Source organism: Melospiza melodia, chromosome 6 (genome assembly GCF_035770615.1).
Source record: "Melospiza melodia melodia isolate bMelMel2 chromosome 6, bMelMel2.pri, whole genome shotgun sequence".
NCBI lineage: Eukaryota > Metazoa > Chordata > Aves > Passeriformes > Passerellidae > Melospiza > Melospiza melodia.
This window is the reverse complement of record NC_086199.1, coordinates 73,112,875-73,127,915: the sequence shown is the minus strand read 5'-3', so window position 1 is coordinate 73,127,915 and position 15,041 is coordinate 73,112,875. Positions and strand designations below refer to the sequence as shown.

The 15,041-nt window shown below is 40.5% G+C and overlaps 1 protein-coding gene across 2 annotated transcripts in view; it reads right to left on the bottom strand.

The window, feature by feature from the left end:
• Positions 1 to 11,304, bottom strand: part of MIDEAS (mitotic deacetylase associated SANT domain protein) — a 53,733-nt gene extending 42,429 nt beyond the window's left edge. The window contains exon 1 of one of the 2 annotated variants that reach the window (XM_063159135.1): positions 11,131 to 11,304. The gene's annotated coding sequence lies outside the window, so the exon portion shown is untranslated. Of the gene's footprint in view, positions 1 to 10,676; positions 10,810 to 11,130 lie in introns of those variants that run through there. The other variant, XM_063159136.1, reaches the window with a different exon arrangement.
• Between the last annotated feature and the right edge of the window lie 3,737 nt (positions 11,305 to 15,041).

The window sequence follows — 15,041 nt, the reverse complement described above, 5'->3', positions numbered from 1 at the left end:
TTATGGGTAATAGTTACGTGGGTAATAGTTATGTGTAAATCAGTCACAAGCAGAAACCTTATAATAGGAAGAGCAAAGTGTTCACTTTGCAGTTGTTACTGTCAGTTTTTGATTTTGTCTGCTGGTCCTCTCTAGTCACACAGAGCAAAAGTAGTATCAGTTTCACAAAAAATGCAGCTGTGTTTTTTAACATAAATACAGCTTCTCTCAACTCCTTACTTCCTTACAATCCAAAACTACCTGTGTGCAAGCCTGCCCTGTCCTTCCTACACTTTGGTCTTCTGCATCCACAATCAATCCTGAATCCAACCTATAGCTGTTCCAAGTGAAGGTTTAATATTACAAAGGGTTACAAACAAGCAATCTTATAACTAAATATTTTTCATGCAAGAAAACTTCACACTCTTCAAATCTAGGATGCAAATGTAGGATGCAATAAGCCATTTTGTCTTGACAGACTAGTAGATTTTCATTAAAATATATCAACAATAAGCAAAAATGTTCAGAGTTTGGGAAAGCAAAGGGTTAAAACCTCCATGATAGTTGCTGCAAAGAAATATTAGTAAGTAACTTGACAAAATATTCACAAAGTCTCTTACATTCAAAGTCATTATGCTTTTCCCCTCCAGACAGGGTCAGTATGTCCTGCCAATTCATGAGCTCCCAAAAATAAACCAGTTGAGTAACTAAAGATGTCAATAGATTTTCACATTGCCTCCACACAAACGGTATCACTTGGATGGTGACTTGTAAACAGCCAGGCATCCTACACTTAACCTAGAGCACTTTCCCAAGCAAATTCTGTCACTTACAGTCACTCTGTTAGAGCTGTCACTGAACAAAGAATATTTTTCCACCTCCAAACTGTATTCTTATAAAATAAGTCACTCAGAAAGAACTGTCTTTTTAAAATGCTTTATAGCACGTAGCAAAATTGAGTAGTTCTATTCATCTTCACAATAAAAAACTCCCACAACAGAGCAGCTGAGAGATGTAAAAAATGTCCTGAACCCATGCTTCAAGGGAGAATGTTGATCCACTACTTTTTCTTCCATCTTTGATCTTTTCAGTGACACTACCAAAGTTACCCAACTGAGAAACAGAAAAGTATGAAATAGCTCTGCATAAGAGGCAGACTGAAATCGCCTAAGTGCCCAGAACCAGGGAGATAACAACTTTGTTCACTGTCATGATTGAAAGCCAAGTAACCTGGCTAGAGAAACTACTCAATCTGCTCCACACAGAAACTGAAGCACTCCTTTCCATGCACGTCTTTCTAGAGTGCAATCCAGAAGACTCCATTCCACATCTTCAATTTCTAGAACAAACATGACAGGATTCAGCAAAGAACTAAAATTAAGACTTTTAATCACAATGTCCAGCAAAAAGCCAGTCAAGAGGGTTCACAGCAGATGCATATAGGCAATAATATATCTGCAATTCGATGAAAAATTGCTATTTCACCCAAGGCTTAAGTGCCTCTATCTGCTGGAGGCAAACAGAGGGTGCCAAAACCCATTTCTGAACAGCGATGTCATCTGCTTCTCAAGGAGGTGTGAGAGGGTCTGGCCTCCTCTACAAAGGCTGCTGACAAAACATTCATCCGGCCATAGAGATGCAAATTCACACTCACATACCACACCTTCCCCTATCAGGAGGGCCCATCAATCAACTCCTCCGTGTGGGGCAGAATCTCCATTTCTACTCACGTTATGCCACTGAAGTGTTGGGTGAGAGTATGGTTTTGTAGCCATAGTTGAAGACGATTACATCACCTTTGAACGAGGATGATAACGAGGCACAAACGATGTAAAGTACTTGCTAGCTGCGAGCTTACAAGAAAAGGAGCAGACTGGAAACATTTTGTTATGTCCCATGGCACCAGAAAACAAATGCTTCCTGAATTGCATTTTGTTGTCTTCTCTTTCAGGTCTGCCTGCCTTTAGTCCTCCTTATCCTATAGCTAACAGCTTGTAGATGCAAGTGTACACTCGTGTATTAGATACAGGAAACTCCACAACAGGAAAACCTAATGCTCTTCTGCATGAGGGCAAAGAGCATGACTTGTTCTAAGCTCAGGGCACCTGTTCCTTATTGCTGCCCATTTTAGTTTCCATATAAGCAGCTTGTTGAGTCTAAGTATGAATAAAAGACTCAATGAAATCATAAATCATCGTTTCCCTTTAAGGCTGGGACACCACTGAAAAAAACAATAAAAGCACTTCAGGCTACTAAAAGAGATTAAGAGCAAGATTTTACTTCAGATTTTAAAAGGCAATGGAAAGCCGTAGCCTTCTTGGGAAGACTATGGATGTGACTTCTTAAATATTTTAACGCAATTAATATGTTAGAAAGCTCCCCTAGCTTCAATTTCCAGGCTATGCTCCTGAAGCAGATCTCTGTAAGAACTGCTGGTACAGACCCTATCACAGCATTGCAATTTCCACTGGCAAATGAGATCCTCAAATTTACTTTTGACAAAAGGGAGCCTTATAGATTGCTTAGCTTTCCAAACGTCTAGGTGTATCCTGCACCTTTGTAGCATATTATTCAAACTAAAGTGGTACAAACCCTCAGTAAAACCATATTGCCTCAGAAAATGAAAGTAGAACTTTCTATGCAGCCTGAGATCAGGTGCATTTTCATTAATGCTCATGACGTGAAGACGTCCTGGTTCCAGCCAGCATAGGGTTATTTTTTGTAGCAGACATGAGGGGCACAGCCAGGTCATGGAGGTTACTCTACACCATCTCATGTCATTGCTGGGATGGAGGAAAGGGACATTCTTCTAGGGAAAAGGGTGATTGCTCAAATTGTAGATTTCCTTGAGGTGAGGAAATGTGACAGAGCCATCAGCTATTTTATTGCTGCTACTGCTCCTTTTCTTATCTCACTGCTGTTTCCAGTAAACCGTTCTTAGCTCAACCCATGATCTTTGCCTTTTGTGCCTCCAATTTTGCTCTTCAGCCCATCAAAGGGGGAGAGGAGGAGAAAAGACAGAACCGATGTGTGGTTTGGAGTATGGGGGCACTAGACTGGGGAGTACCATTCCTAAACCTTGACAGAAGAGCAGAAGAAAAACACCTTATACAGGTTTGAATTATACTCAAAATCCCTCTTCAGCAGACCTCAAACTCAAGAGAATATAGAAAACTGGATTTTATTTTTGGTTAATAAGAAATCATCTTTCTGTATTTGACACCAAAGGGTTGCTGCAAACATTAGCCATCTCTGCTTTTCGGCTGAGTAACATGTGAACCACTGAGTTTTCTTGTTCGATTTTGTCACATGGTCCTTGGAGCATGCTATTATGGTACTATCCAGGCTGAAGCAAGCATTTACAATTTGAGTTCAAAATTCCGAATACAGTTTAAATACCAATATCTCACATAAAGGAAACATTAAGCATTTCTAAACGTAACTATCTTCCTATATTGGCACTTTGTTATTTTGTGTGAGCATAAGAACGTTGGTTTGTGGGTCGTCTTTTAAAAACAAGGTGTTTTGCTCTTTCATCTAAATGTCATTCTTCCACAAATATCAACAAGAAATTGATGGTACTATAACAATAGAATATTGTTGATCAGGATTGGAACAGACTATTGATTTATCACCACCGAGGGAAAAAGAAACACTTCTGTTAAGAAAAAAGTAAAAGCCTTTTCAACATCACTTTAGTCAGCACAGAAGCAGCAGCATCTTGCCAACGTGGATGTTTTAACATCAACTTCAAGTATCAAATACACTGTCCCTTTAACTAAATATCCATGCATATGTGGTCAAGCAATTGCTGGTGTTGACAAGTATTTGGGCCACTGCCCTTGCTCTCATACTTGCATAATGATACCTCTGACAGAGGTGCCCAGCAAAGAAATCCATAAAGTGGCTAAAAAGCAGCAGTGCAAGCTGGAAGACAATGCAGGGTCTCTGGCCTTGCCTCTGTGTTAGAAATGCATTTGCTTTAGGACCAGTCCACCCCAGCTTCATCTGTCTCCTGTGCTTAAGAATTCAGCAAATACATGTTTATGCCACTCTCAGACAAACAAACAAAGACCTGCATCACGGCATATTTGTGAGCACAGGCAGGCTAATTCATTTTAAAATGCCACGAGAGATTCCCTGAATAAGGAAACTGAATTTTCCAGTGTACAATTCTTATCATTAGTCATTACTGTTATTATTAAAAAGCTCTTCCAGTTGCAGAAAAAAAAATTTACAAATCAAGGCTCCAAATATGCATTTCTTTTGCTAACAAAGCTCTCTGCATTTTAATTTCCTCTCTAAAGGTAAGGAACTAGGTTTATTCATATTACAAATTTTTAAAAAGCCCAGATAGCTTTGTTCATCTTTTAATAGAAAAATATCATCATTGACATCAATAAAGCTTCTTGCAGGGCAGCCCCTTATTCACTGTTAACAAGTGGAAACTCCAAGTATAGTATCAGCTATATCAAACTTATCAGATTTTTAATTCCTCAGTTATTCAAATGTTTATTCTTTACATCTCAAATTGAAAATTAGAATACATTGTTTATAAGGAGCCTCACATTCTTTTTCTATCTTCTTAGGTACTAAAAGGTGTTTTTATCACAGATCAGATTTTTCTACAGAAATATTTACAGTACATTTTCTGCAGAAAGAAAGCTGCAATAGCAATATAAGTAATCTAGTACCACACCTGAAATATTTCATTTTTGCCAAAGAAAAAGGACTAAACCAAGGAGTCCCATACTTCAACAGGAAAGCAGTTCCCATATTTCAAAGGGAAAGAAATGTCTTAAATATCTTTTTGACTCTTAAATGTATTTAGAAAATCACGATAACGAAAGACCACTTCAATGCTGAAATTAAATCAGAAAAAAGTGAGTCTGATAATCAAACACAACATTTTGCACAACTGTTTACTTACAATTACACTGTTTACATGCATAGGCTTTCTAGTTATTCAAGAAGGGCAGCTTAAGCCCCTAATAACCAGAATGCCTAAGGGTACAGTAATGCTTCACTAGTATGACAGAAGTCTAGCTTTTGTTTTTAATATATTCCTTTTCTTCTCCAGAGGCATCTCAACATCCCTTAAAACATGTTAATTTAAACAAATATTGTTTGGAAAGTCCACATTATTTACTTATATATACTTATATTCTATAAAGATTTGAAAATACAACAGCTTTCCATGAAAAAATACAAATAAAATCTCTTTAATTACTTAAATATTATGGATACTATATCTGTCCCCAGTATATAGCGTGTCTCATGCAGGATAACATCTAGAGTTTATCACAGAAGATTCAAAGAGAATAATTCAACTCAGAATTTTCCAAGTCATGAAATCAAACTAAATCATAGGGGCAGTCAGATTTCCCTGCCAGTTTCACATATGTGAGTATCTGGGATCCTAAGCTGTCATCATTGAAATCTCCTAAAGCAGTCTTAGAACTGTGGCTCTCTCTCCTACCACCAGGAATTTGGCAGTGCTGGGATTTTGTTCTCAAATGGCATAAAATCAAATTTAAATAGGAAAATACTTTGCTCAATTCTTCTCCACCCAAGTGCAGTAATTTCCCACAAACACAGCAAACTCTCCTTTCAGGAAGTGCATGAAAGAATCCATTATGTAGGGAGAAATAAAAGCCCGAAATCAAAACAGTTTAAACTCCCAAAAGTATTGTTAAGGATATTATAAATCTGTAAACAAGAATCCAATTCTTGACAAATAACCAGGTGACATATGCAGGAGTGGAAAAGGAAATGCTCAAGGAGTCCCAGGTGTACACGGGCATAGCAGGTAAGGCCGCACCTAAGCACGTGTGATTAAGTCAAGTTTGAAATCTTGCAACATCCCCATGAAACTTGGGATCCAAACAAAAATGCACTTTTACCTATGAACTACGCCGTAACAAGGCTACTTGGAGGTTGTTCAGGCTTCTGGGACTATTTCAACTTTGGACCTCATTACGATGCACAGCGCAGACAAGGTGACGAGCATTGCAGCAGGCTGACTGCCCCACAGCATGCAGCTCCAGAGAACAACAGGCTCTGGTTTGTCCTTGCTGGAGGGAAGCAGCCACTCTGACAGCTGGAAATCCACCACAGAACTCTGTACCACAGACACACGGCAAAACCAAACCAAACCAGTATTTCAAAAAGTCCTATTAGTTACAAGCCCTTCAAAAAAGAAAATAAAGAAATATCCAAGAACAAAACTTGCAGTTATAATTCATGCATATTTTGATCACCATTACTCTAGAAAAAACAAAAACAATATTATCAAAGAGAAGAAATGAAGAAAAACCCCAAAATACAGCATTATATTCAAATGAACAACTTCAGCATGGTTTAAAAAAAACGAAACCAAGCAAAACTTCCGAAACTAGCCTAGCATCACAAAGAAAAGAAACTTTTGTTCTCAGGGGAATTGAGTTATAAAATGAGATAGGTGCGTGTATATAACATAGTGTGTGTACATATAAATATACACAAACATTTAATTTGTCTTCCTGAAATAAACGACAGGAGGATGTACCAATATATATCATTGTACTGTACTATTGGATGTACCAATATGTATCATTGTACTATGATGGGGAAAGCCAAGCAACTGAGAACCAATGTGAGAAGATAATAGGTAGCAAAGAAAAAACAAAGCATGAGCACTGACTTGATTCTTCTTAGTGTCTCTTTACATCCCAGCTCTGAACATGTTATGTATCAGTAGCATATTTAGTAAAAAAGATATCAGAACTGTTTCTTGGTTTACTACTTCAGGTACTAATGGCACTTATTTTAATTCTTACCAATGCTAAAGTCAAACTGTACAGTTTTTACAATTCTTACCAATGCTAAGTCAACCTATACCCTTAATTTTCACTAATTAAGGGTAAAAAGGAAAACATTATTCTATGCTTTGCTGTAAGCCTTTCAAAATGTCTTTAAGAACAAACAAAAAATTAACTCACACTGGCCACACCCTCCCAATATAGCTTTTCCCAGTTCTCAACTTCTTGATTAACACCAGCCATCAATTCAACAAGGGGCAATCACAGTCGTTTACTTGTACATAAAAAGAACATTAATTTTGGGGTATGTACATTTCAAAGAATATCTGTACATCATATTATATATTGATTAATTAATTATATTAACTTAAGCATTGTTGTTTGGTGCTGTCACTTGCACAAAATACAATAAAAAGCATCAAGAGAGCCTGAAAAGCAAAGAATTAATTACCAAGATTATCTCTGCATCCACATTCGAATGGTTGCTCCTAAGTACCCTGACTGCATTCAAAATGCCACACTTGCAATTATTAGGGAAGGTCCTGAGGATATTTCCTTGAACTAGCAGTTCATCCCTCCTATTTTACAAATTGCTCAGTGGCAACTCTTCCCTTTGGATGTGACTCATGAGCCTTGGTTTGCTCGTGCCAGAACCTGCAGCTTTTTGGGCATGTATTGCAAAACCTCACCACCAGAGCCCCTGCCTCCCTCACCTCCCCGTTTCACACTATGAATACTCAAAGAGGTTTACTTCTCACTTCATGTCTCTTAGAATGTAACTAATTGCACTGGAGACAACATTCATATTTACTACATTTAATTTTAGCATAAACTTGTAATTTACTGCAACCAGTACTAAGATTTTATGCAAAGCTTCAGACAAAAAAAACCCCAAAAAACAAAAACAAAACAAAACAAAAAAACAAAACAAAACAAAACAAACCCACCAAAACAAAAACCCCAAACAAAAACAAACAAATACCACAAAAACACAAAAAACCCAAACCAAAACAAAAGGCCCCTTAAAAAAACCCCAAAAAACAGGGTACAAAAAAAACCCCCAGCTCTTACCAACATTCTTATCCCACAATTTGATCAGTAGGTTTAAAAAAGTGTTTGTTAAATGTTTACCTGAACTCAACAGAAAACTGTAAGTTTCTTGAGTAGAAATCCATCAAGAACTAAGCATATAGAAAATATATACACTTTTGCAAACAGGGCCACAGGCTAGCAGACTTCCACTCGGATTCATGGCAGTCCCTCTTGTCTCCTGACGTGCCTGGGCACACCTGCACACACGCACCACCAAGGTGGCCATTTCCAAAGACAGGCTGCATGTCCTCAAGCCAGGGGCAACTTAAGGGTGTTGTGGTGTGCTGTAATGTCCCATTTTATAAGGGCTTGATCAGCAGCTTGACAGAAGAGTATCAGGAAAGGGATGACAGGTTTGAAAATACCTCCCGTGGCTCCGCAGCCACTACTGACAGGTGACCATAAGAGTGAAAATGCAAAAATGTAAACTAACATTTGGAGCATTTATGCAGGCTTTTGAAAAGCTTGCACTGTGCTACAGCCCTCATGGCTTCGTATCACCACTACTCGCATGCACCTGGACGGGTTAAAGGCTAGCACAGCTACACCTTTGTTTTGCTAGCATGCACACAAATGTATATATATCTATGACTAATTCCACTGAGAACCACAGGACAACTCAAGGACGTGCAAGTTACCTACTCCTTTGTATACATGCCCTAAGAATCCTAGCCAAAAACTCTCTCCCACCACATAGGTTATGAAAACCAAAAGACTTAGCATAAGGAATGACTATTTGGATCACTACCACAAATGATTCAAATCAAATCTTTAAGAACTACTCCAGAGGTAATTTTGCTGTTAAAACACCCAGACTGTCAAGTTAGTCAAGACATGACGTACAATTTCAAGAAAAATCTACAAGTAGAACATCACAGTAATGAACGCATTACCATATTTTTTTCATGTTTTATTAAAACAAAATGCTCCAATAAACTTACAGAAGGATCACTAAGACCATTTGTCAAATGACAAAAAAAAAAACCAAACCAACAAACAAAACACAAAAAACACTGTCAGAAGATGCCTTCATTCTTCATTAACAAAGCCACGTATATTTTACATTAACCACTTTCTTGACAACCTGAGGAAACTAGGAAATATGTGAGTCTTCAGCTAAAATATGTTTTAGTTGAACACCAAGAAATTTTTAAAAAACTTTCAATTTTTATAGTAATTTTCATTGCAGTGCTCAAAATACTTTACAAGCCTTTGTGGCTTTTATTAAGACATCAGCTATAATAGCTGAAGATAACACTTCCAGAAAATTGTTTGTAATGTTAGAAAGGCCAGTCTCTGAGCACCAGATCTGAAATCGTTCAGATCTGTCATGAATTCCAAGTACTCTCAAAACTAATGATAAAATAACTGAATAAAATAATCGCTGATAAAAATAACACCAGAATTTCTGGAAAACAAATCTTAGGAAACTGAAGTTGTACCCACAACAACTTTGGCATTATTATGATGTTCTTTAAAGTCAGTGGCACGCTTTCTCAGTGCCTCATACTATCCCTCAACCAACACTGCCTTTAAGATCACTGAACCAGATGCAACTTTTAAGACAGAGCTGAAAAAGCATGCTCTGAGCGAATCTGTGGTCTGGTAGTTCGTTCAAACTCTAAGTTTTTGCGGCCCGACACAGAAAGTCTCCCCAATACTCTTCTCTCCATTTCCAAGCCAGCTAGGCGAACTGCAATTGCTTATTTTAACATAGGTCCTTTTCCCCTCACAAGCACACGGAAAAACTGACCAGAGCAAGAATTATGCTAAATGTGCAGGACTGTAGCAAACCTGAGTGGATTTCACCCGTTTGTAATCACTTTAGAAACATAAACCCGCAGATTCAATGAGCTTTCAATTTCTGTCTGCTGTGATTTCAGAAACTACTAGTGGCGTTATTGCTGAGTATTTCAGATCTGTGATTTCTACGATCAGCCTCACTCCACTTCTCCTACCTTCCTCTTCTAATTCTTTGAAGTCAGTCTAAGAGGAACGTGGCAGTTCAGTGCAGAACACATTTTTTAGCATTTGCAATGCAAAACTAGGTTTTGTTCGGTACAGAAATCTTGCACAATAGCCTGCGTATACGTATTCGTTCCAACAATGCTGTCCTATGCAATCACTCTGTAATTACACACAGTCATAAAGCTGCTGCTGTTGCTGCCTGGAACTGCAGTCTCGCCCTCTAAACAACCTAATAGTCTCTGCATTAGGACATTTCTTTTTCTCTCTTCCCCTCCCTTAACTGCTTGCTCCAGTACAGATGGCCTTTACACTAAGCTCAAAGCACGTAGCCGGAATGAAATCAAGTAATTATTAAAAAATTAGATGTTTTAAAAGAATGTAAAATAAATCTCTGTTGAGCAAATAGAATATTTTACTAATTCTGCAAGCTGCAACCACACAAGACTTTACAAACCAAAAATAAATCCTGCTTACGCCTGTTAAAAAAAAAAACAAAAAACCCGTAAGTATTATATAAGACTCTCACATACGCGCGTAGGTGTATTGTCAGCTTTTACTGCTAAACTGCAACGAATCGGTCTTTTGCAGTTGCTGCCAGAAAAGAGCTGTACACTTGGGAGCACGGGATTTTTCAAAAATTATCTAACAAATTCCTCCCCGCCCCCCTCCACCGCGCAAAGCCCGGCAGAGCGATCCGACCCCGGCCACGATGCGCGCTCGGCGGCGGCCGGGACGCGGCGGCTCCCGCGCAGCACCGGGGCCCCGCACACGCCGCGAGCAAAGAGAACCCTCCCGCGCCCCAACCAACCCCCCAAAATCCACCCGCAGGCAGCTCACCCGCGCACAGACACATCCTGAAAGCGGTGCTGCAGCCAGGCAGCCGCGAAGAAACCCCTCCGGAGCGCTCGTAACAACTCGGGGTACGTAACAAGTCAGGAGGCGGCGGCTCAGCAGCCGAGCCCGGTCCCCCGCAGCAGGCGGGCCGGGAGTGCCGCTGCCCCGGCCCCGTGGGGCTGCGCGGCCCGGGCGCGGAGCCAGCCGCACTCGTCACCTCCACAGGTACTTCTGCTCCTCATCCTGCACCCAGCACCCACAAACAAAGCACGCATCACGACCCCCAAAAGAAACTCCCCAGGAAAGATATACCCCCTCTCCAAAATGGCAGGAAAACGGAAGCAAATTGTGCAAATTGAAAAAAAAAAACAAAAACAAAAAAAAAAAAAAAAAAAAACCAAAAAAAACCAAACGCGTGGAAAACAGAAGAAGGAAGAAAGAGAACGTGCTGGCTCACCTGCGCAGCCAGGCACGGCGGGCGCCGCGGGGGAACGTGGAGCGGCTGTTTGCAGAGGGGGGCGGGAGCGAAGAAGGAGAGGGGGGGGAAAAAAAAACAAACTTTGTTTCTTTCTCTCCGGGACTCAGCGAAAGCGTCACTTCCTAGTGCAGTAAGCGGGGAGGCTCCCGGGCTCGGGCTCCTCAACTCCTCCTCCTCCCGCCTTCCTCCTCCTCCATCCGCGGCGCAGCTCCCCGGCGGCCCTCAGCGCCTCGTCCCGCCACGGGCCTGGGCCCTCAGCGCCTCGTCCCGCCACGGGCCTGGGCCCCCCGCCCTTGTCCACAGATCGCGGCTTGACCTCCTGCGCTTGGCTGTCGCTGCTGTTGGCAACGAAGGAGAGGAAATCCCCAGCGAGTGAGGGGCGGGCAGAGAGTTTGCAGCATTGATTTGAAAGCCAAGCCCTGCAAAATACTGCCGTGTCCAATACCCGACGGAAAGCGCCGCTGTTATGTCCCGAGTTCAGAGCCAGCCTCTTCAGCGAGATCAGGCTTCGTGTCCTTTCTCTCTAAAAGAAGAGAAAAGCAAACAAAGAGTTTTTGGTTTTTAAGGAAACCCTTGTACCAAAGGAAAACATCTGCTTTTCTGTTTCCCCCTTTCGGTGCCTTTTCTCACTTTTTCAGAAGAAAAAGTTGGGGGCGCGGGGGAAAGGAAGGGAGAAAGGATGTTAGTCCAATGCAAATCCTCAGGTCACGTCTATATTGTTGGCTGTTTTACCAACACCTGAAATTTACTTTCACAATAACTCATACTTCTGAGGTTTCTAAAAATGTCCAGCTCCTCTTCTGGAATATGGCTTCCTTTGCTGCCTTGGTCCCAGAATCAAAAACACAGTGTGCTGACAAATGCAGGCACGCCACTCTACCCTACTAAGGCAGGAAATAAGGAAGCTGCTTTGTCACTGCTCCCTCTGTAGACTGCTCTGCTACTTGAGTTTGTTAACAATCAATGAAACTTCTAGATTATAAAATAACCTTTAGACAGCATTCACAGATTGGACTCACATTCAGTGAAACGTCGAGCAACATGGAGATGCCAAACATTTTTCTTCAATGTGCACGTTGCCACATGTTTACCTTCATCCAGGCTCAGATCATTCAGTGCACAAAGCAGCATTGCTGGATTTTGGGTTTGTTTTTTTTTTTTTCAGACCAGCAGGGCAGTTTCCCTTCCAGCATGTATTGCCTTATAGATTGAAATATAGAAGTAATTTTTGCACTGCTCACTGTAGTTCATGTTTCTTTCACAATAGCTCCTTGCAGAACTTTTTACCAGGGAAGCTCAAGATGTGTAGAAACAGGAGCCCAGAGAAGTGACTTGCCTATGACTACAGACGCATAACCAGGTTACTCTGATGAGTCCCCGGTCAGCAGTCTAATTACCACACCCAATCTTTTCCTGTCATGGTGCAGAGGATAACAGTGAGACACATGGTGGTGAAGAGCAAAATAGTAGCCACGGGTACTACTGGTAAAGGGTTTTTTTTTCTTTCACAACCAGAGGTATCATTTGATGCAACACTGTCTCAATAGGACCTTCAAGGAAAACTCTGCTATAGCATCATTAATACATTTGCTCTTCCAAATTCATGATAGACAGGAATAATAGGTCAATAACTATTTAAATCAATACAGAAAGAATATTCCCAGATGTTCACAAATTACCTGACATGTAAAGCAAACATAAATTATTGAACATATAATAACTAGCTGTAGTCAAAGGCATACAACTCATTAATTTCATTTGCTCTAATAAAGATTGAAATGAGAGATTCAATAAACTGGAGTTATTTCCTCTCTGTTATGTTAGGCAATCGGTGCCTCCCATGAAGCACATCAGATATTGATGAGATTGAAATTACTTATGTCAGCTTTCACTGGGGCCAGAGCAAACCCAACCAAAAATAAACCAATCTTCTATGATTTTAAATCATGTTCTAACAGCAGAGCGTATCTCTTTGTTCCAGACAGAACAAATGCATGTTGTACTTCACCTGTTTGGAGGCTGGGAGCAAAATGATGAGCAGCATCTTGTGTTTCACAATACTTAATCACATAAAAGCAGCAGACAAGCAGAAACGTCATCATCCGGCTGCAGAAGTGAACATTGCGCAGAACAGGGAGTGTGCTTTCTACCCTGCTCTAGGAGATATTTTAACTTGTTGGGTTTGATAGTTCCTTCCTAAGTAACGTGTCAGGCAGATAGGAATCATGCTGAGCCAAAGACAACATAGTAACCACAAGGACAAAGCTGAAACACACTGTAAGATGCAAAATCTATAGGAAAGGATGACTCTATTTCCTAAACACACCAAATGGGATGAGAACAAAAACAAGCAAGCAGGTAGGTACACCAACTAGTTTATAGATCTAAAATAGAAGAAATACTTCAAAGACACCATGATGTTTATAGGGCTGTATGTTAGTGTTTATCTTACTGAGCAATAAAAAATTTATGAAGTGTTTTGTAAGGATTTTACAGTTATACACTCTTCAATTGTTTCTCCATTCCTCACATTACATGGACCTTACATCTTCTCCAGAGCTAGCCATCATAATTTTCTTCTTTTCAGTAACAGAATTTGCTATGCTTTCTAAAAGCTTTTCTTTCTCCTTTTCTCAGCATATACTGAGATAACATGATGGCTGCACTTCTATCAGCTTAACTGTGACAAAACTGGATACACACACATTCCCTGTTACGTCATTATTTTGTTACTACATTGAAGGAGATTGGAAGATCTCCTAGCTATCAGCATATAAAATCTTCATTTTCTTTGGCTTGTACAGACACATCTTGTAGTGTAACAACATCGACTCATATCATTACTGGATTGCACTGAGTCAGAATTTGGATTAAAGACTGTGCTTTGCATACTTAAGTTTGCAAAACCGAGCCATAGGCTCAGTAGGTGGCACTCTTTTCCCCGCATCAGAGTAGAGCTGAGGCCCCGTCCTCTTTGTAATTCTCGGGAACTGAACTTGCGCTCCAGTATAATGGGAGACATTATGGAGCCATTAGTTCTCCCTGAAATTAGGTGTAAAATGAAGGTCTTAACCACTATGACTAATAAAAAAGCATTTACATCCTTTGTAATAGGAGTTTCAGATTCTAATAGGCCTAATGCTTCCACCTTATAATCACACTGAAATTTCCTCTAAAATTTCAGTAGGATGCGATTTTTATTTAAAAATATTAATTTCAGTATAAACCAGTAATTAATAGCTGCAGTGTTTATCCCATAAATATGTTCAATGCTCAGAGGCAGGGCTGCCTCTAGACAAGCCACAGAATGGGCTGACAGGGACCATGTGAAGTTCAGCACGGACTAAACAAAGCCCTGCACTTTGACCAGACTGACCTGCCATTGCACAGGCTGGGGCTGGCAGGACACTCAGTGCCACTGAGTGAGATCTGGGGGTCCTGGTGGACACTGGGAGAAACGCCAGGCAGCAGTGGAGGCTCACACCATCCTGGCCTGCATAAAGAAAACCTGAGCTAGGTTCAAGGGAAAACACTGTTTCTCTTTACTCATAATTTGGTAGCCTGTGCCTGGAACACTATGTGCAGTTTTGGGGATCCCAGTATGGAAAAGATGTTAATAAACTGGAGCCAGTCGAAAGTCAAGATGGTCGGGGGCTGGAACAGATGTCCTCAGCAAGAAAAGGCTGATGGAAACCGTGGTCATTTCAACCAGTAGTGAGGATAATGAAGCAATGAGCAGCACCATCTGATTTCAGTGCTGACCCTCACTTTGAGCAGGAGGCTGAACTAGTGACCTCCCAGAACCTCCTCCAACTTGACTGATACTGTAATTCAAGAAGCAAATCCTTTTACCTCACATAAAAGGAGACTTAATTAAATGACAGTCAGAT